The 21,005-nt window shown below is 35.4% G+C and overlaps 1 pseudogene; it reads right to left on the reverse strand.

The window, feature by feature from the left end:
- Positions 1-2,745: 2,745 nt before the first annotated feature.
- Positions 2,746-4,081, reverse strand: LOC143647996 (DDB1- and CUL4-associated factor 13 pseudogene; annotated as a pseudogene).
- Between the last annotated feature and the right edge of the window lie 16,924 nt (positions 4,082-21,005).

Consider the following 21,005-nt stretch of genomic DNA (forward strand, 5'->3'; position numbering starts at 1 on the left):
TTAAAGTCCTAAGCTTATCCTGTTAAAAAATACTAACTGGGTAAGAAATCACTTAGTTTTTTTCTTATTAGGGAAGTTATAGGTACATGCAAAACAACCACTACAACAGTAGTGTTACCTTATCCCCACCCCTGTTACTAATACCTTGCATTAGTGTGGTGCACTTGTTACCATTGATGAAAGAATATTATCATAATTGAATTAATTATTATAGCCCATCATTTACATTAGGGCTCATTGTTTGTGTTCTACAGCTCTATGGTCTTTTAAAAAATTTTTATTCTAGTAACATATGTACAACCTAAAATTTCCTCATTTAACCATATTCAAATATACAACAGTGCTGTTAATTATGGTCACAATGTTGTGCTACAATCACCACCATACATTACCAAAATTTTCCATTGTCCAAAATAATAACTCTGTACAATTAAACATTAACTCCCCATTTCCTAACCTCATGCATCTCCTGGTAACCAATCTTCTAGTTTCTGACTCTAGAAATTTGCTTGTTTTAATTATTTCATATCAGAGGGATCATATGATATTTTAGTACCTGACTTATTTCACTGAATATGATGTTTTCAGTATTCATTAAGGTTCATTCATCGAGGGTGATGTAGCTTCATTCAATGAATTAAGGAACGTTCTTTCCTCTTCAATATTTTGGAAGAATTTGAGCAGGTTTGGTATTAATTCTATTTCTTCTTAGAATGTTTCATTAAATTCTCTGGTGAAGCCATCTGGTTGTGGGCTTTTTTTGTTGCTGTTGAAACAAAACTTTAGTTTGCTAAAGTTGCTGAAATGCGATATATCAGAAATGAATGGCTTTTTTTTTTTTTTTTTTTTTGCATGGGCAGGCACTGGGAGAGGAAACCGGGTCTCCGGCATGGCAGGCGAGAACTCTGCCACTGAACCACTGTTGCCCAGCCATGAATGTCTTTTAAAAAGGTGATTTATTATGTTACAAGTCTACAGTTCTAAGGCCTTAAAAATGTTCAAACTAAGGCATCCAGAGAAAGATACCTTGACTCCGAAGAAAGGCTGAATGGTGTCCGGGATTTCTCTGTCACCTGGGAAGGCACTTGGCTGGAGTCTAAGGTCCATGCTTAGCTTCTCTGGGGAAAACTCTGGATTTTTTCTTTTATGTTCCCTGGGCTCTCTCCAGGTTCTGGCTTTTTAGTATTGCAGGTCTTTGCTTAGCATTTCATGGGAAAGCACATGGCAATGTCTGTTGGTCTCTGTTTTCTAATGACTTTCCAAGTGCCTGTGTGTTGGCACTCCAAGCATTTCCAGATGCCTGCATCTATGCTGGCTCTGAGCTCTTTCCCTCTCTGTGAGCTCTCTTAGAATCTGGTAAATGAATTAAGACCCACCCTGAATGGACAGAGTCATGTCTCCATCCAATCAAAGGTTCAACCCACAACTGAACAAAGTTTCCCCCTGATACAATAGGGCTGCCCCCACAAGATTGGATTAGGAAAAAGAACATGGCTTTTCTGGGGTACATAACATCTTTAAAACCAATGCAGGAAGTTTTTTATATTACCGATTCAGTTTATTTACTGTCAAGATCTCCCATTTCTTCATATTTATTTGATTTTTTTGTGTTGTACCATTTTGAGTCCTTTCCCATTTCTTTTGAATATATTTTTCATATTTTTTATGTATCTTGAACTTAAAATTTAACATCCTAAATCTATAAGAACAATATTTGGTTTGTTACCAACTTAACCTTAGCAGCATATACATATAATGTTCCTATGCTCCTCTATGACCCCAATTTTTTGTTGTTTTTGGTCCAAGATTCTATCTTTGTACATTGTATGCTATAAACCATAGATTTATCATTACATTTTATGCATTTACATTTCAGCACCTATTAGAAGTAAGATGTTGAACTACATACCAAGAAGTACAAAAAACATTACTGATGTTTAAAATTACCCATAAGGTTGCCATCTTTATTTATTTAACGCCACGTCAATCCATTGTCTAGTGTCCTTTCCTTTCAGTTGAAGAACTCCCTTTACCATTGTGTGTAGGGCATGTCTAGTTGTAATGAATTCCCTCAACATTTGTTTATCTGGGAATGTCTTAACCTCTCCCACATTTTTGAAAAAAGTTTGCTGAATATAAAATTTTGTTTGGAAACTGTTTTCTTCCAGCACTTTTAATATTTTGTGTAACTACTTTCTTTTTTTTCAATGTTGAGAAAAAGACTGCTTTATTTCTTGACTCGACCACAAGTTATAATTATGTATAAATTATAATTTATTATATAAATAATTATATGTATAATTTATAACTTATATAAATACAAGCTAGTCATTTTTAAAGTCTTAAAAAGTTAAGTGTATGTAAAGCACAGAAAATAAATTCAGTTGGGAAAAGTTCTTACTTAGTTTTAAATGTTATGTGGAATCATGGATTGTAAAGAATCATAGCAATCACTGTCCAAGCTAACATTAAAGATAAATAGATGTTGGGCCTAAATGTAAATTCAGACATATAGTGTCTACTACATAATAAACAGATGAGAGAAAAAATATAACTGCATTTTCTAACAGCAGAAATTAATAAGTTTACAAGTATTATATTCTTCAATGAAATAAGAAAGGAGATCAAAGTATAAAATGTTAGCTAGTCCTGGCAACAAAGTCATCTTTAATTTTTCAGGGTAGCTAAAATGAGCACTGAAAACATTCTGCATACTAAACTATAGCTAGTACTGAATACCAAATATTATTTCACAACTGCTGCTATGTGTTTCTTCTTCTCCGGCACAATTGACACAGATCCAGGCTTGCTATGTTTACAATGATTCTCTTCCTTTTGTCAACAAGCTTCTTTCATGATGCACCACTTCTGAATCTGGGGGCAGATGGATTTTGGTAGATATTGGTGATGAGCTGTATGTTCTATCTCAGGATGATTTTTCAATTTCTCCTTTAACTTCTGATTATAATCCTTGGCTGCCTTTTCTTTTAATGTAAGCTTATCCAACTTTTCAGAAACATTCACTTTCCACAGACAAATGTTCATTTCATCAGATCCACACATAATGTTCTTTCTGTCAGAAGTCCATTCTACACAGATAATATGCTGTGTTTGCTTTGTGTGATAAACTTCCCTGCTTCAACCTTTATCCACAGGGAAGATTCGAATAGATTTGTTAAAGCTAGCAGACTCAAGCTGTTTCCCAGTGGAAGAGTAATCACATTGTTGCAGATATGTGATCCATATGTACCACTAAAGGCATGTCAAGTGCCCACATATCAAAAGTATATAAGTTGTCAACTTCATTTGCTGTAGTAAAAATGAAAGCTTCCATAGGGTTCCAACAGATTGTATTTGTTCTCGTATCTAAGATAACCTTTGTTCTCATATCTAAGATAACCTTTCAGAGGAGTTGCTTGTGTCATATCATATAGTACTATATTATTGTCAGCATCCCAATATATTTCAATTGGGTTAAAGTTAACACTACTTACACTGTCAAATCCTCAGGTCATTGAACATATGGGATTGGTTCTTTGTCATCCCAAATATCCACTTGCTGTCCACATGCGACAAAAACAGCTTCTTTCCAGTGACGATCAATTTTGGTGCATACTGTTTTTCCTAACAGTATGCAGTGGCTCCACCTCTTCTTCATAGCCTGGCCCATCCATTTGTCAGCACTTCACACTTTTGTCATCACCAATAGTACAAAAAAGAGGCCCACAAAAGTGAGTACATATTCCTTGTACAAAACCTTCATGGGCTTGTAAAGTATGATATATTTTCATTTAGTAAAATTCCAAATTCTAACCTCTCCATCACATGCCCCAGAAAGGACTATAGTCAGGTTATTTGGATATTTTGCCAAGCAATTAATTCCATCTTGATGACGATCCAGGGAAGCAAGGAATGGTTTTGTAAATACTGTTCCAGTTTGGTAGCATTGAAAGCTCTTACATTATCTTGTGGGACCTCAAAAGATTTAAGGCAGGATCATAGTTTCTTAAACTCTCCGCAAGTTCAACTTTGTTTCACAGACGTACTTGGCTGGGTTCCAGCTCAGCATCTTTACCTTCATCTCCACAGCTTGTTCTGACCAGGGAGATTTTCTGTCCCAGTTCTGTAACAGCCTTCTTACCTCCATGGTTCCTGATGAAAAGTCAACACTAAATTTTATTGGATTCCCTTTTACATAGTTCATTTCATTTCTCTTTCAGCTTTCAGAAATTTCTGCATGTCCTTGGCATTGAATAGTTTGGTTGTTATATGTCTGAATAGGGTTCTCTTTAAGCTTATCCTGTTTGAGGTTCATTGAACTTCTTGAATAAGCATATTCATGTCTTTCATTAAATTTGGGAAGTATCCTATCAGTTCTTTGACTACTCCTTTTTTTGCTTTCTCAGCTTCCTTTCCTTCTGGTACTTCCTTATTTCTTATATTGTTACTCTTGATTATATCTCACAGGTCTCTAGGCTCTGTTCACTTTTTTTTATTTCTTCTTACTGGTCTTCAGCCTGAATCATTTAAAGTGTTTTGTTGTTGAAATCACTAAGTATTTCTTCTGCCAAGTCTAATCTGCTTTGAAACCTTCTAGGGAATTTTTCATTTCAGTTATTGCAGTCCTCAACTCCATTATTTCTGTTTGGTTACTATTAAGAATCTCAAAGAGATTCCCAATCATTTATTCATAGTTTTCCTCATATCCTATAGTTCATTCTCTATGGTTTTTTTTTATTGCCATGAACATATTGAAGATAATTTTTTAAAGTATTTGTCCAGTATTTCCAAAGTGTTCCTCTTCATTGATGGCATCTGGATTTTATCTTTTTCCTTTGGATGGGCCATCATTCCCTGTTTCTTTCTTTGTCTGGTTATATTTTGTTACATACTGTAGATTTTAATATTTTAAAGTGGTAACTCTGGGATTAAGTCCCTGAACTGTCTGTTCCTTGAGTTTATATGCAGCTAGTGATATGATAGAGAAATTCCAGAGCACCAGGAGCTAGTCAAAACAAACAAGCCAAAGCATAAAGAACCTTTCCGTGTTGTTACAAATTGGTTCTGCTCTGGCTGCTGGTTATCTTCAGATCTTAGCCCTCCTTTCAAGAAGATTAGCCTGAGGTGAATATCTTATCTGAGCCTGCATAGAGCCATGAAGCCTGCTTCATTTTCTGAGCTTGTGCCTTTGAATTCCCCATTTATAGTTTACAGGATTTGAATGCTCCCTCTATTCCCCTGGAAATAGACATTTACCCCCTTCTTGTAATTCTGTCATAAGACAATGCAGATTGTCCTTTGCCAAAGGTCACTTTAAATTAATTGTTTCTTATATTGCTTTAGCTACTGCAGGCTGCTTCTCTATACTGAGGAAAATTTTGGGAAGGTGAGCCTGGTTCAGTCTTTCAAACTTCTATCCAAAGCATTGACACTTACAGGCAACCCAGTGTGCACAAAGGGATTACTCTGTCCCCTTTGGAACTGGGCCAGGGACCCCCAATGAGCACACAGGCTCACTCCATTCTACATTGGGGTGTGGGCTGGGGAGGTGCCAATATATGCCCCTGTACCTTCTCCTGTGGCTTTTGAAGCTGGGTTTTCTTCATTCAGCACTCACCCAGTTACTGAAGCCCTTTAAGTTTCCATAGTTTTGAGGAGGAGTACTGTCTTTAAGTTTCCTCTCCTACTTTTGTCTAAGGCACTTGGAGTGATGGTTTCCCTCAGAGCTGGTCTCCAGCAATCCTAAATAGCTGATCAAAAGCAGTGATCAGCAGTCAGACCCTCCCCACCCCAACCCCTGTCCCTGTGTTTGTGAGACGAGGTCTTTATATCCCATCCTGGCACCAAGAAGCTGCACCAGGGTCCCAGGCTGCAGTCCTCATTGTTGGCTGCCATGAGTCTGGAGATAGGGGATGGTATTTCTCCCTGGGGGAGGAAATTCACTGGTATTTACCTTCAATTAACCTGACTCTTCCTCCAGCTTTTCCATGAGTGCTGCACAGTGTTCTTTTAGACTCTGGAGTTTCAAAATAGTTGATACAGATACTTCCTGCCGGTTCAGTAGTTTGGTGGAGGGATTGATTCCTGGAGCTTTCTACTCTGCCATATTCCCACAATCCTCTTCTATCCATTTAGTTTTTGTTAGTGATTTTCACCATAGATATGAAAAGATTTGTTAGGGACGTTGGACTAGGCTTAAAACAGACTGGATCTCCATGTGCTTCCACACTAACATATTGGCATTTTGTGACTAGAACTGATTCATCTTTTCTATACAGTGCAGCCCTAGTTGCCCCTCAAATCACACATGTTGCCACTACAACCCATCTGTCAATAATCCTTGAAATATGAGATCAAATTTGTCACCCTGATTTTATTAACATGTCAAACTGCCTGAACAGGCCAATGAGTTTAAGCTAAGAGAATAAAAGTTTAGACTCCCACAAATCTATTTTCTTTTAATCCACATCTGAATAGATTTTCAAACTTTGAGAAAATAGGGAATTACTGTGGACTATATTAAATTTCTCACTAGGTACACTGCAAGCATCTAGATAAGCTTGATAATCATTTTTATGATCGGTAGAGCATTTTTCAAACCCAAGCTCTTTACAGATTATATATATGATACAGAAAGTGAGTATACAGAGTATATTAGTGCTGAGTGTAAGAGGAATTAAATATGTTAGTTGCATAAGAACAATTGTACAAAAATTTAGGCAAAGATATGAAGACTAATATGGACAGTTAAAAATTGGAAGAAGAAAGATGTAATAATATAAAATAAAATCTGGCAAATAAAAGAGGGGAAATATCTTTACTCTTGCCAAAGAATCATAAGATCATCTTTACATCATTGATGCTGGCACTGCCAACCTAAAGTACTGTTCATTGAAATGGCGAGGTAGCATTCTGCATTGACATCAAGGAACATTTTGTTGCCTATGGAATTGCTAATGCCAGAGGTAGCCAAAACAGTTTTGTGTGGTTTCCATTAAAATACCAACCTGGTCTGACACTGATTAATTTGTAGTTACTGGAAGGACCAACATTTTACAGTGATGTCTCTGCAAATGAGATTAGTATTTTAGAACTGAAATTCCATATGGTCATTGACTATATCAAATTTTCAAGCAGTCTTACAAAAGTTAATCAACAATACATATTTTAGGAGGAAAATGTACTGGGATTTAGGAGGAGAATGTACTGGGATTTAGGAGGAAAATGTACTAGGAAAATGTACTAGCATATACTAGAATTAACACTCATAGCTACACATTTTCATCACTCATAACTACCTATCACCCTTCTATCCATCTATCCATCTATCTATCTATCTATCTATCTATCTATCTATCTATCTATCTATCTATCTATCTATCTATCTATCTATCATCTACCTACCTACCTACCTACCTATCTATCTATATGCAGCTCTCTCTCTGACTTTATAGACCTAACACTGTCCAATCACATGTAAAGTTACAGGACTAGAAAACAAAATCAACTGGTAGTGTGGCAGGAAAATGGTGTTCCAAGAGAATATAATATTTAAGAACAAATGCAAATTCTGCAGAAAAATTTCCCAGTTTTTAATATGGCTTGTGACTACGTCATTTTTAATTTAGTTTCAGGACATTTCCCATATTTAAAATGGGATACTATAGCAGGCTAGTTAAGGATACCAGCCACTAATATTGGAATAATACTTGCTTCATCCCTAATTTCTTAGTTGACTTATTCGTGTATCTGTTCAGACCGTGAGCTTCTCTTCCAGCTGGTTTGTTCAGTGCTGTCACTGTGACCACACTTGGAATTTAGTGAGACCAACTCTTCTTTACCCCAGTCCATCAGCACTCTTTTTAATTCACTTTATTTCTTTCTACCTGCAGCTCTCAGGACTATGTCAGATCCTTTTTTGGAATAATGTGAGTGTCTTACTGTTTCATGGTAGCAGAAGAGAGGAGGAAAGCAGAGATTTTATAGCAAATGAATATGACAATCCAAGTACAGAAAATATTCTGTGTAAGAGTTACCAGGTCATCTGTCCACAAGTTAAAAAGATGATATGATGGCAACATAATGACAGCTTTCTTTCTGTTTGTTTAGTCAGACTTTCCCAGTTGAGATGATAGCTCACTCTTCTGGATGCATAACTGACATCTTGGGATCTGCCTTCCCTATTTTTTAGGGAATTCTGTCTACCTCTCTTCTATTTTGGAGTGCTTGTTTCCTAATCTTCCTCTTTCTTGATTCTTTTTTTTCTTCATAATGAGTACATAGGAAGAGAATTTTTAAAGACCTCTAATATCCTACATTGTTTTTATCCAATCTCATGCTTTACTGTTCGGAGGAATAGAGAAATCTAGTTTGCAACCATTAACCTTTAGAATTTTGAAATCATTTCTCCAGTGTTTCTTGCTTCTAGTGTTGCTAGGATGAAGCCGTTTTGAGTCTTGCTCATGCAGGTGAGTTTCTTTATTTTTATCCTTTTGGAAGTTTGTTGAGCATATATTTCATCCCTGCTGTTCTGAATTTAGTGATATGCCCTGGAATAGGTCTGTTTTCATACATTGTACCATTTTATGTACATTTTATATTTATACTTTCATATGTTTTATTTTGTGGAGCTTTATAATCCGGTAACTCATGCCCTTCACTTCTGGAAATTTTTCTTGAATTGAATCATTAATGATTTCCTGTTCTTTCTTTCTGAATCTTCTTTTACGGATTTTAGACATTCTGCACTATTCTGTAAGTTTTCTTTTTTATCTTTGTTTCATTGTTTCTTTCATCTTCTTCTTGTATTTCCTAAGAGGTTTCTTCAACTTGATCTACCATTCCAGCTATTGTATTCTTTTTCATTTCTGTTATCATTTATTAATTATGTTTCATCAGTACAATGTCTTCTCTAATTTTTCTGAGGTTATCAATGGTAGTTCTTTTATAGTTTTTTTCTTTACAGATTTACTCTGAACTGCTTTTTTTCCCTCCTGTTTGTTGTTTATTTAGTTTTCATGTTAGAAGTTTTCCTCAGCCATACAGTATTTCTGCTTATAATTTAGAGGGAGGATTAAAAATCAGAAAGGAAGTTACAAGTGTGTAAGCAAGGTCCTCGATTTTGAGCTTCACGATAGGATGATTTGGGAGAATCACTGATAGAGGACTCCCATTTCATTATCTTCAGTCATTTCCTCTTGACACAATCTAATCTCATCCTTGATGTGAAATACAGCCTCCACCATTCTGAAAGTGAGATGGAGAAGATTGCTAAGATTTTCTGCCTTCTGCATTCAGTATTCATTTGGTGAATTATCCTGTTTTTAATAAAATGCCATAATTTTTCCTTCATATATAATGTATGATTAATCTCTCCTTCTTTTCTCTGTTATAGATCATTAACATCAGCTTTTGGACATGATTATGTCTCCTCCATTAAAAAAAATGTATATAACTCTCAAACCCTTTCCCTATATCTCACCCCTCCTTCATAGGCAAACTTCTTTCCTCACTCTCTTCTTGACTCATTCTAGTCCAACTTTCAGCCCTATCTCCTTTCTGAAATATCTCTAGCTAAAGCCACTCTGAATCACTAAATAAAACGGACTTTTTTTTAGCTCTAATCTTTCTTGACCTCTCATCAGCATCTAACATTCTCCTCCATTGAGTCCAGCCTATGATTTTTTCAATCCACCTATTACTGCAGTTTCTTCTTTGCTTCCTTTGCTGGATCATCATCTTATAACCATTCATTGGTTTATAATGTCTTAAGTTTCAGTGTTGGTTGTCTTTTCTTTACATTTTATGCTTTATAAATTCTATATTCATTTTCAATTCTCATTTTATAATCTTACCAATACTCCTTACTTCCATTAACACCTACATGAGGGCAAATTGCAAAATTATATCTTAGCTCTAGTAATTTCAAATGAACCTCAGAATGTTTACTCAGATGACATGTTTTCTTCTAAAGTCCCTTCTAATTATCCAGAACTCAAAGTCATGATATTACATGTTGTTTCTCACTCCTCATTTGCAATGCCTAGCCTTTCCCCAATACTGTATCTCAGTGAATGATATTGTTTTCCATCCTGTAACCCAAGTCAAAACCCTAGGAGTTATTATGAACACCTTCCATCCTCCCATCCCACATTCAATAATAATTATGCCATTGAGTCATCCTTTGCTTTCTTAATACTTCTTATACTTGTCTGCATTTCTACTCCCCCATTTTGAAAAATCTCTTCCAAGGCCTCCTTACTTGTCTGTTGTGGTAGTCTCCTGAGGTATTGCCCGACATCCATTCTTATCTCTTTTCAATCAGTTTTTCTTCAGCAGTCAAGGTGATAATTTTAAAAGATAAAATTTTTCAAATGTCTTAATAAAGGTATAATGAGACTCCAGGAAGCCAAGAGCTAGGAACTAGTAGTCATCAGATTACAATGGCAGTCCACAGACCCAGACATGGCAAGTCAATTCACCTTCTAGGGTTCTACTGCTGGCTGAATCAGCACGAGCATGAATATAGGATAACTCAAAGATGAAAGGAATGGTAGTATGGAGACCTAAGTACCGTTGAGGCACAGAATGCATAGTAGCAAATCTTACCCCTTGAGGCAGAAAAAGGAAAACAGAACAGTAGGCTCATTACCAGGGTTGACTAAACTATTTGTGGATGGAGAAACTTCTAAAACAGAGTTAAATGGTTCCTCTGCATCTGGGGTCCACAGACTCATCTTTTGGGTAAGCAAGTAAAGGTAGATCATAGTTTATTCACTTCAGGGTTAAGTATTAAGAAGAGATCATAAATGAATTTTTCAGAGAAATGTCTCTGAAGATGAATCTCAGGCTTTGGGTGTTTCCAGAATTGCATTTCCCACAGTAAGATCTATAAGGACTAGAAGAAAAGAGGCTGGATTCCTTTCAGAGACAAGCTAAGTAAGAGAGGATGGCATCTATTGCTGAGTCACCACACTCAATTATTTTTTCATTTTTGGAAATTACAACTAGGGAGACAACAAGAGTATGCAAAGGATGTTACAGGAACAGACTGAGAAAATAAAGACTAAAAGTATGCCAGAAAGTGAAAAGTAAATTCTCAACAGCAACCATCTCACAATGTATACTTGTGTAAACCTAGTTCAGATACTGAAAAAACTTTTGCTTCATCAGAGAATTAAGCTGACACCATAATAAGGAAGTTCAGAGTGACTTTGATGATTCCTTCAGTGGAAATTAATAGGAACTATTAATGGTGTAAACACTCAACAGTTTTAATGTAAGAAAAAACAACCCATCTCAATGCCACACTTCTTAGGGAAGTAGCAAAACAGGGTTTAGATGAAGAAGCCAAATGAATAACAAATGACAGTAAAGAAACGAATGAAAAATATTTTTCAATTAGAGAGTCACTCCCAACCTCATGATGGAAATCTTTATAATTAGTTTATTAAAGACATTCAAACTCCTCCAAATAGCAAAATTATGTTTGCATTCTTAAATATGGATCCTGAGACTATAGTGAGGTCTTAGATCAAATAATTGCAGTTGTGGAGTGAATGCGATGAAAATAGAGGGCGCACTAAAAGAGACTTTACACAAATCAGATGTGGTGGTGGCAATGATGATTGGGATGGAGATGAGTGCAAATAGTAGGTACCAGTGAAGATATACCACCTGAGAGATATAGCTTTTGAGTGTAATACCAAATTATGAACGTCTAAACTTGGCATAATCCAGGGTAAAGATGATTCTGTTTATTTGTTCTCAGCAGTAATGCAAGCCAAGTATCTGAAACAATGCGATTGAAGAAGACACTGTTTAGGACAAAATAGTACCACAATGAAAATGAAGAAGGCACTGTTTAGGAGAAAATAGTACCCATCAGAATTCCTTAAAGATATAATCATGAGAAAATATGTAAGGTGATGCTGCATTGTTTGCAATGACATAATTCCTGTATTAGATCTTGAGAGAAGACAAGGCTAGTGAAGTTGGCATTGAGCAATAGGAAGGCGGAGAGGAGGGAAAAGATTAAAAAAGAAAAAAAGAGCTTGACCATAAACATGATAATGAATCTGAATTCAATGACAAAGAAGATTTAGCAAACAGCAACAAAGTTTAAATTTCTGAAGATTAAAAGTAACAATACCCTGAACTGAGTTTGGTGGTTGACATAATTTTGATGCAAAGCTACAGTGGAAAAGAGAAATTCTTGTCCAGAATGAAAAAAAACAACAACCCCCAAACAACACACACACACAAAAACAACAAAACAATGGATCCAGCCTCTACAGAAAACCTTTAGTTTTTCTGATTAAAAAAAAAAAAGTTGGTATCATATGATATAGAGACTCACAATTACAACTTCAGAGAAAACTCAAAAAGAGAATGTCTAAACAGCAAGAAATGGCTGGTTTGAGAACCTTCATAAATGATGGCAAAACTGAAACACCATCTCAAAGAACTGATGTTGAAAATTAACATGGACCCAAGAAAGTATACAAGAAAAATGGTAGAGGTGTTTTCTAGATTAGTCCTTTGCTGTCAATCAGTTCTGTTTAACATACTGAATCCCTAAGGGGCAGAAGAACACAATTGATGGACATGGTGTGTGATTCTTGTCCAGAGAGAAGAATTTAGAGAAAGTGGCTGGAAGGGCAGGAAAGGAAGAGGGACTTTGTAATTAAGATTCAGTAAACATACCACCACACTTTACTGACTTCTTTTAATTTATTTACTGTGGTTATATTGAAGACAAACAAAATGGGATTCATTAATTTAAAGTGGACAATTCCTATTTATATAGAGATTTCCTCTGCAAAAAAAAAAAAATCTAAACAAGAATCAATTATGTGCCCTATAAAATAGATTTGTCTGCAAGAAATCCACTCAGCTTCATAATATTTGAAAAAAAGACAACCATTTCAAATAAATTAAGTTTTGTGAAGATTTTAGTTTTTGACTGAACAACAGTCAATTGAAAGATATTCAGAGGATAGGAAGTTTGTAAAACTTCAAAGAATTCTTTTGTACATGATAAAAATTGTGTAAAGAATATTGTATTAAAGATACCTTAATGCATTCCCATGCTCTTAGGATGAAGACCACAATTTTTAACCTTGCCTTTAAGGCCAAGTGTAGCCTGACATCTATCTTCCTTCTCTGCAGCCTGTTTTTCACATTTATTTCTCATTCTTTTGGTACTTGATGCACGTTGGCCTTTTTTTTCAGTGCATCTGTTTGATTAGCTGTTTCTCACTAAAGGACAGTTCCTCTGCCTAGATGACCATCATCATCATGTCCCAGCTCTCTTTCATCTCATATTCTTACTTTTTCTTGAAATCTTAGATCCATCTTCACTTCTCCTAAGAAACCTTCTTTGATCTCCTGTCCTGGGTCAGATGTTTCTGTAAGTATCTCTACTTGTTAGAATTTGCATCTACAATTTATTTTAATTTGGGTTAGAATTTAAATAATCCCCTTCTCCCTCATGATGCTATTAAGCTCAGGGAAGCCTGTGATTTTACCATTTTTGCTTAGCAATTTATTCTCAGCGTTTAACACAATGCTTGACACACACTAATGATTTAATACATATTTATTGATACAAATATTGAAAATGAATTCAAATTAAACCCGTGCAATGGATGTCTGCCACATTAATATTTCAGTAGTTGCTTATAGTTAACTCAATTAACTGAAAGCAGAGTAAGAATGAATAATGTGATCAGCTCAAATGGAACCATGGCTTCATATGATTTGTATCCATGAAACCAGCCATTATCCAACTCTCGTGTGTTGTCCAAATGAAGGTCATTTGTGGATCATATAGAGTGCATGCTTTTGAAAACGGTGATTGGCACTACATTTAAAGGGCCACTTGTACGTGTAGGTCCTGTGGAAAGGACTGGTACTTGGATCCACTAATAACATTATGGTTATTTCACTAGCACATGCTCTTTGAATACAAAGGGCACAAATACATACACACATGTACAGACACAGATTCTCTTCATAGTTGATTATGCCAACCATCTGATTCAACCCACAATCAGCAGTCCTGCACTATAATAGGCATTATAAACCTCTGTGGTCACAGACTGCGTCTTTCATCCTTTTATCTCCAAGCCCTAGTAGAGTACTTGGCTCATAATATACATTAAAAGATACTGGATACTGTATGATAAATGAGTGAATTTAATGAATAAATGAATGCATAAAAGACATGATCCTCTATGCTTAATATGCAATGCACATAGTTTACTCTAAGATGTTTGAGAATTGAGAATTCCGCACATGCTTGGATATTTGAAAATTTGTGCCAGCAATGTTATTCCTTTCCTGATAAGATGATGAGTAGAGTGTTATTTAATAAGTGAAGGATTTTAACCAAAGCACTGTACTCCTGGAGATTGCAATCAACTTGCTGATGAAGCCTGAGAAAAGAGCCAGGCAGGCTATCATTACATTACAAATTTTAAGACGCTTAGAAGGAGAACATCAGTGTTTCTGTGAAGGGAGTGATCATTTATCACTCAAAGGCACTCATTAAATGCAGTGTTAGAGACAAACCTGATAGGATATGAGGGACTATGGCATTTTCATTTTTCTTGGCAAGACAAGATCAAGTGAAATTTTAGTTAATTATTTGAGAGTATTAAGAAATGCATTTAAAAATAAAACTTTCAACAGGAATGCTGTGAAGGCATTTTTGAGAAGGAGGCTCACAGTTGATAGTGACCCATCGCTATTTAATATAAGCAAGTTAATCCAATCTAGGTGCTTCATCAGAAGATTTGAAAAGCATGTATTGTAAATTACAATGACCACTCAATATATAAATCTATAGCAAATCTTGCTACTGTGGTTATGGAGGATTTTGATACTGATTGCTGACCTTAAGACTGGATTTAGAGTTAAATTTAGTTCCAAACTTGGAATTTTTTTTTCCATACTCTAAACTCACGAGTGATGCCACTGAACTACATTTTCTGTATTCATATAAGGTTACACATTTTATTCAGGTTATTAAAAAACTAGGAAATTAATGTACTTTATTTTCAGTCTTATTTCATAAATATATAACAACATTTCTTTTTCTGTAACCTGAGATTTTTTTCAGACCAGAAATTGCCCAGTTCTAACAGTGACTCTTCAAAGCCATTTTCTTTGTCTTTATTACATGGTAGCTTTGTATCCAGTTTTTAAACCACAATATGGGAATGTGTTACTATGGTTTGATTTACATTTGAATAATATCTTTTAATATTGTCCCTTCTTATTTGAAGCTCCAGGTTTGAATGACCCTCTCTAAAGACTGGTGACCGGTGAGAGAACCCATTTCCATTCTCCCTATGAATGACTTTGTGGTGCAGAACTTGGAGTGGGGATGGAGCAAATCAAGTATGGAGAAGAAGAGGAAATAAATCCCAGTCATTACCCAAAGAGAAATCTGCTTGGCTATTGCTACCATATTTTCTGGGAAGTATAACTTTGGGGACATCTAAGATAGTGATGCCACACAGAACAAGGATGCTTGTAGTCACTCATCTCAACACATGTTGGTACACTTTTAAGCAGTATAGAAGGATAGCTGAAGTAGAGGGGGAGGACTTTTTTTAAAACATGAATATTGACCTAGATCCTAGAATATAAAGACAATGGCTCATTTCTCCTTATACTTAAGAACTTTGGGTGTCTAAATCATAACTGGCAAACAATTATTATTAAGTCCTCAACATTATTTACCATAGCTTTTCCAAATAATTTTCCTGTTCTCTTTTGTCCTATTTGCCATGTTCTTAGCCAACAGCCTTGTCAGAGATGTTATTTATGAGGAACACCCCAACTTTTTCCCCCTACAGTTAAAGAGATGCCAGGCAGACTTTTAAAAATATGTCCATTTTAGCATTCATTTAATTTTAATTCTTTTTTTTTGTTTATCCTTCATCTTAATCTTCAATCTTTTTACCTTTTTATAAATATTGGGTTATCTTTCCTATTTTGTTTTTGAATACAAAGACAAAAAACTTTTTTGTCAATTTTGCCCTGCCTTCAAACTGCATAGGTTAATAAACCTGTCCTTTTCTATGGAGGTGTTTTAGATTCCCAGCTACTAAAACAAATATGATACAATGGGTGGGCTTAACAACATGAATTTTATTGGTTCATGGTTTCAGATGCTAGCAGGCTTGCTTCCTCCCACGGTTAGTATCTTCTGTGGTAAACTTTGGTGTTCTTTGGCTTTTCCATCACATGGGAATGCACATGGTGGTGTCTTCTCCTTTGTCTTCTAGGTTCCATGGAGTTTCAACTCCTGACAGTTCCCCATGACTTCTCTTTTCACATCAAATGTCCTTTGCTTATGAGGACTTTAGCTATGTTGGATTAATGTCTACCTCCAATTGGTTTGGGCACATCTGCAATAATAACATCTTCTAAGGTCCTGTTTACAAGTGGGTTCATACCCACAAGAGCAGGGGTTGGGACCTGAGCATGCATTTTTATTTGGGGGGGGGGGTGCATCGTCCAAGAATGGAAGCCAGCTCTTCTACACAGAAGGTGAGCATTCTCCCACTGAGCCACCCATTCACCCCTGAGCATGCATATTGTGGGGGACATTATTCAAACCCCAACAGGAAGGAAACACTATTACTATGTTCCAACGTTGCTCATTATACAAACATCCTTGAAATGATACTTTGGAAAAAAGCAGTTAGGGCTTCTGTGCCTAAGTTATATAGAAATGCAAGAAACTCATGAAGAATTGCCTCCCAACACCAGAAATGTGTTCTCAGCTCTCAGTACATATCTGTGGATATCCTCAAATCTCCCATGGCTTCAGCTACCATTTGCACCCCAATGTCCTCTGAATATATAACTCTTTCTAAACTCTAATCATGTCCACTGGGGTGACATATGCAAAACAGAATCCTTCTTTCTTTACACCCCATTGTATTCTCTTCTGACATTTTTCAGTTCAGTAAATGATGCCAATATTTACTTATTATTCCAAAGCAGTTAAATTGGCCATTATTTCACCCTTCTTTCCCAAGTCTGTAATATGTCACCAAAGTCTTGTGGAATTTTCTTGAGCAATTTTCTTTCAGATTATTACTTCTTTTACCCTTGTTTGTCTTAATTCAAGTTATAAAAATCCTATTCTGGATTATAATTACAGCATCTTATTTGATCTCTCTGGTTCTATATTCACACCTTCAATTCTACCTTCTACAGACTTGCCTAAGTGTCTTTCTGAAAAACATACCTGACTATTTCATTTCAGGCTCAAAAAATTCTTTACTAGTTCCCCAAATCAGTAGTACTTAGTGCCTTTGTCTCTTCCCCTCAACCTTGAAGTGTTGATGGATTCTGTCTTAGTTTGCCTGAGCTGCTATAACAAACACAATGGGTTGGCTTAAGCAACAGGTCCTTATTGTCTCTCAGTCTTGGAGGCTAGAAAGCTGATGTCAAGGTATCAGCAGGCCATGCTTTTTCTGAAGTTTGTAGCATTCTGGTAGTGGCTTGCTGGCAATCCTTAACTCATTCTCTCCTTCATCACATGGTGATCTTTTCACCTCTCTCCTCCTCTGGCTTCTACTCCTCCTGCTTAGGGATCTGTCTCTGTCTAGATTTCCTTTTCTTATAATGACTCCATTCATAGTGGATTAAGGCCCACCCTGATTTAATTTGGCCTCATCTTAGTGGAGTCCTCAAAGATCCCAATTGAAAATGAGTTTACACCAACAGGACCAAGGGAAGTGAGAGGTAAAGTGGGAGTAGCAGTGGTTAGGATATGAGCATGTCCTTCTGGGGGACACAATTCAATCTAGCTAAGTAGAAAGTGGGGACCTTATTTTTTGAATATACACTTCCATTTCATTTAGTAATAAATCATAAATGCCCAAATTTGATATAAAAATTATTGTTTAGATTAAGCTTTGCCTTTACCGATACATGGTAGTTAATGCCAAAACCCTCTTCAAACGTCAGGCTTGTTTTGTCTTAATTAATGTTTCTATTCTGCTGGTCAGTACTTGGAAAAAATGTTGTTATATGTTTTGTAGATAAAGTTCTTTACTTCTTCCATAGGATGATAAAATAACTTGTTTAAACAAATCTATTTTTAAAATAGTTTACAGAGCTATATGGCAATGTTCAGCTTCCAGAAGACTTTAAAGTTTCTAGTTCTCAAAATTTTAAAGTAGAAAAGGAAAAAAAAGATGTAATTCTGTTTGAAAAGCAATTTTAGCGACCTCTGATTAGTTAGAAGCTCTCCTTGTGGCTTCAATGTGATTTCTGTCACAATGTGCTTAGTGACAACTGTTACAAGACCCACTTATAATTTGTCATTTCAAATTGCGGAAAGAACTATCTTTCAGTGCAGGGTTTCCAATGACAAGAACGAAGCCCTCTCCTTCCCTCTCGTTTTGAGAGTTGACATTGTCATGTATAAGGACTTATACTTGAGGCGGGGAATGGAGAGAAAGACTTTACCAAAAATGAACTGAAAGAGTGTTTGAAGTTATGTTGAAGGTAGAAATTTCAATAACATGTAGAATTTTGATAGTTGTAAATTATTTCAATGAAAGTAAAATTAAAGCTATAATATATGATTCCAATTGTGTTTATCTATTAACAATTCTGTGGTTACTTTTTTTTTTTGTTAGAGAAAAAAATAAAAGTAATAATAGTAAAATCAAAACAAAACAAAACAAAACAAAACAAAAACCTATAGCTCAGATGCAGCTTCATTCAGTGTTTTAACATGATTACTTTACAATTAGGTATTATTGTGCTGTCCATTTTTGAGTTTTTGTATCTAGTCCTGTTGCACAGTCTGTATCCCTTCAGCTTCAATTACCCATTATCTTACCCTGTTTCTAACTCCTGCTGAACTCTGTTACCAATGACATATTTCAAGTTTATTCTCGAATGTCCGTTCACATCAGTGGGACCATACAGTATTTGTCCTTTAGTTTTTGGCTGGATTCACTCAGCATAATATTCTCTAGGTCCATCCATGTTATTACATGGTTCATAAGTTTATCTTGTCTTAAAGCTGCATAATATTCCATCGTATGTATATACCACAGTTTGTTTAGTCATTCTTCTGTTGATGGAGATTTTGGCTGTTTCCATCTCTTTGCAATTGTAAATAATGCTGCTATAAACATTGGTGTGCAAATGTCCGTTTGTGTCTTTGCCCTTAAGTCCTTTGAGTAGATACCTAGCAACGGTATTGCTGGGTCGTATGGCAATTCTATATTCAGCTTTTTGAGGAACCGCCAAACTGCCTTCCACAGTGGTTGCACCCTTTGACATTCCCACCAACAGTGGATAAGTGTGCCTCTTTCTCCGCATCCTCTCCAGCACTTGTCATTTTCTGTTTTGTTGATAATGGCCATTCTGGTGGGTGTGAGATGATATCTCATTGTGGTTTTGATTTGCATTTCTCTAATGGCCAGGGACATTGAGCATCTCTTCATGTGCCTCTGTGGTTACTTTTTAAAGAGATAAAATGTTTATTTAAGATTAAGAATTAAGGAGGAATAAAAATCCAGGAAGAGGGTAAAAAGTCTTTACAGACTATGCAGACAGAGCCTTATTACATGAATATGATCTTGACAATTAGACTTTCAACTGCTGCTTTACTATCCCCCAAAAAGCCATAATCTGCCACCTCTCCTAAGGGAACCTATATGACACTAAATATACTTTTTTTCCCAATGGCCTTTTAATTTTAAACTGAATTATAAAGATGCTAATTAAAATGGCATTTATACAATGCAATAAGTCTGTGTATTTTTATGTCTCACATTATTAAAGTTTCTATGTTGATATATAAAGGCTAAGCCTTTGGAAGGCTTCTTATCAGTGTAAAACCTCTTCAGTAATAATAACATTTAGATAAGGGATACTTTGAGGACAGGAATAATTACAAACCATCTGAATGCAGCTTGGTGACATTTTTCTCATTTACTGTGACTTTAGTCTGTACTGATAATGAAGTATCTATTACTAACCCTGCTACATTGCAAAACTTTTTCAAATAGACAAACAGTAGTGAGTTGATCTGAAATACAAGGTTAGTACGAGATTAAAGTAGATTTACTAGTTTTTGAAGTAAAACTAAGGTGAAAATCTAAGGGTAATCACAAGGAACATTTAAAAATGTCATCCATAAAGTGAAAATTCAGAAACAAGAAAAGTTGGCTGCACTTTGAGTTGATTTCAAATTATAGTTTACCTTAATAAATACATCATTTGCAGTCTTCTTGAATCATTATCTTTAATAATCATACATCTTTTGCTTCAGTAAGGTATGGCATGGCATGAAGCCTTTTTGTACTTTCAGTGATTGTACTAAATTGATTTAAACTTTCAGTAAGATTCTAAGATTTTTTTTCTATTAAATTACTCGCTGCAGACCATAAAAGGTGTAATTTTTCATTTGATTTTTCTTGTTATTGCATGAATTTCAATGATTATTCAAGTTGTATTATTTATCTGAATTTAAAACTGTAATATTAACATTAATTTAATTCCTTTTTAAATCTGTCTTTTTGGGAGGAAAACCATAGCCGAGAGTAAAAAAAGTATATACGGTTTTATCTGAGGCTGTATTTTATTAGTTCACTTCCTGAACTCAGATACCCCCAAATATAGAATATGGTTTTTAGTATTATTTTATTTGATTATTCAAGTTGCTCATGTCACATATCTCATATTATGCTATTTTCTTTATTTCTTTATTTATTAAAATGATAGCTTTTAATTTTAAAGAATGAGTTAAAGTTTAAATGTTCAAATCTTTAGACTGGAATAGAAGTTCTTAATTTTCTTATCACATAATTTTTATTATTTTGCATCATTTAGACATAGAACTAAACTGATATATGAGCTGAAATGTTGAAACAATACTTTATTTCAGGACTTGAGACAACTGAATCTAAATGATTACTGGAGCTGATTGAATTCTCAGCTATTGGCCATAATAATGG

The sequence above is a fragment of the Tamandua tetradactyla genome, chromosome 10, assembly GCF_023851605.1.
Source record: "Tamandua tetradactyla isolate mTamTet1 chromosome 10, mTamTet1.pri, whole genome shotgun sequence".
NCBI classification, from domain to species: Eukaryota; Metazoa; Chordata; class Mammalia; order Pilosa; family Myrmecophagidae; genus Tamandua; species Tamandua tetradactyla.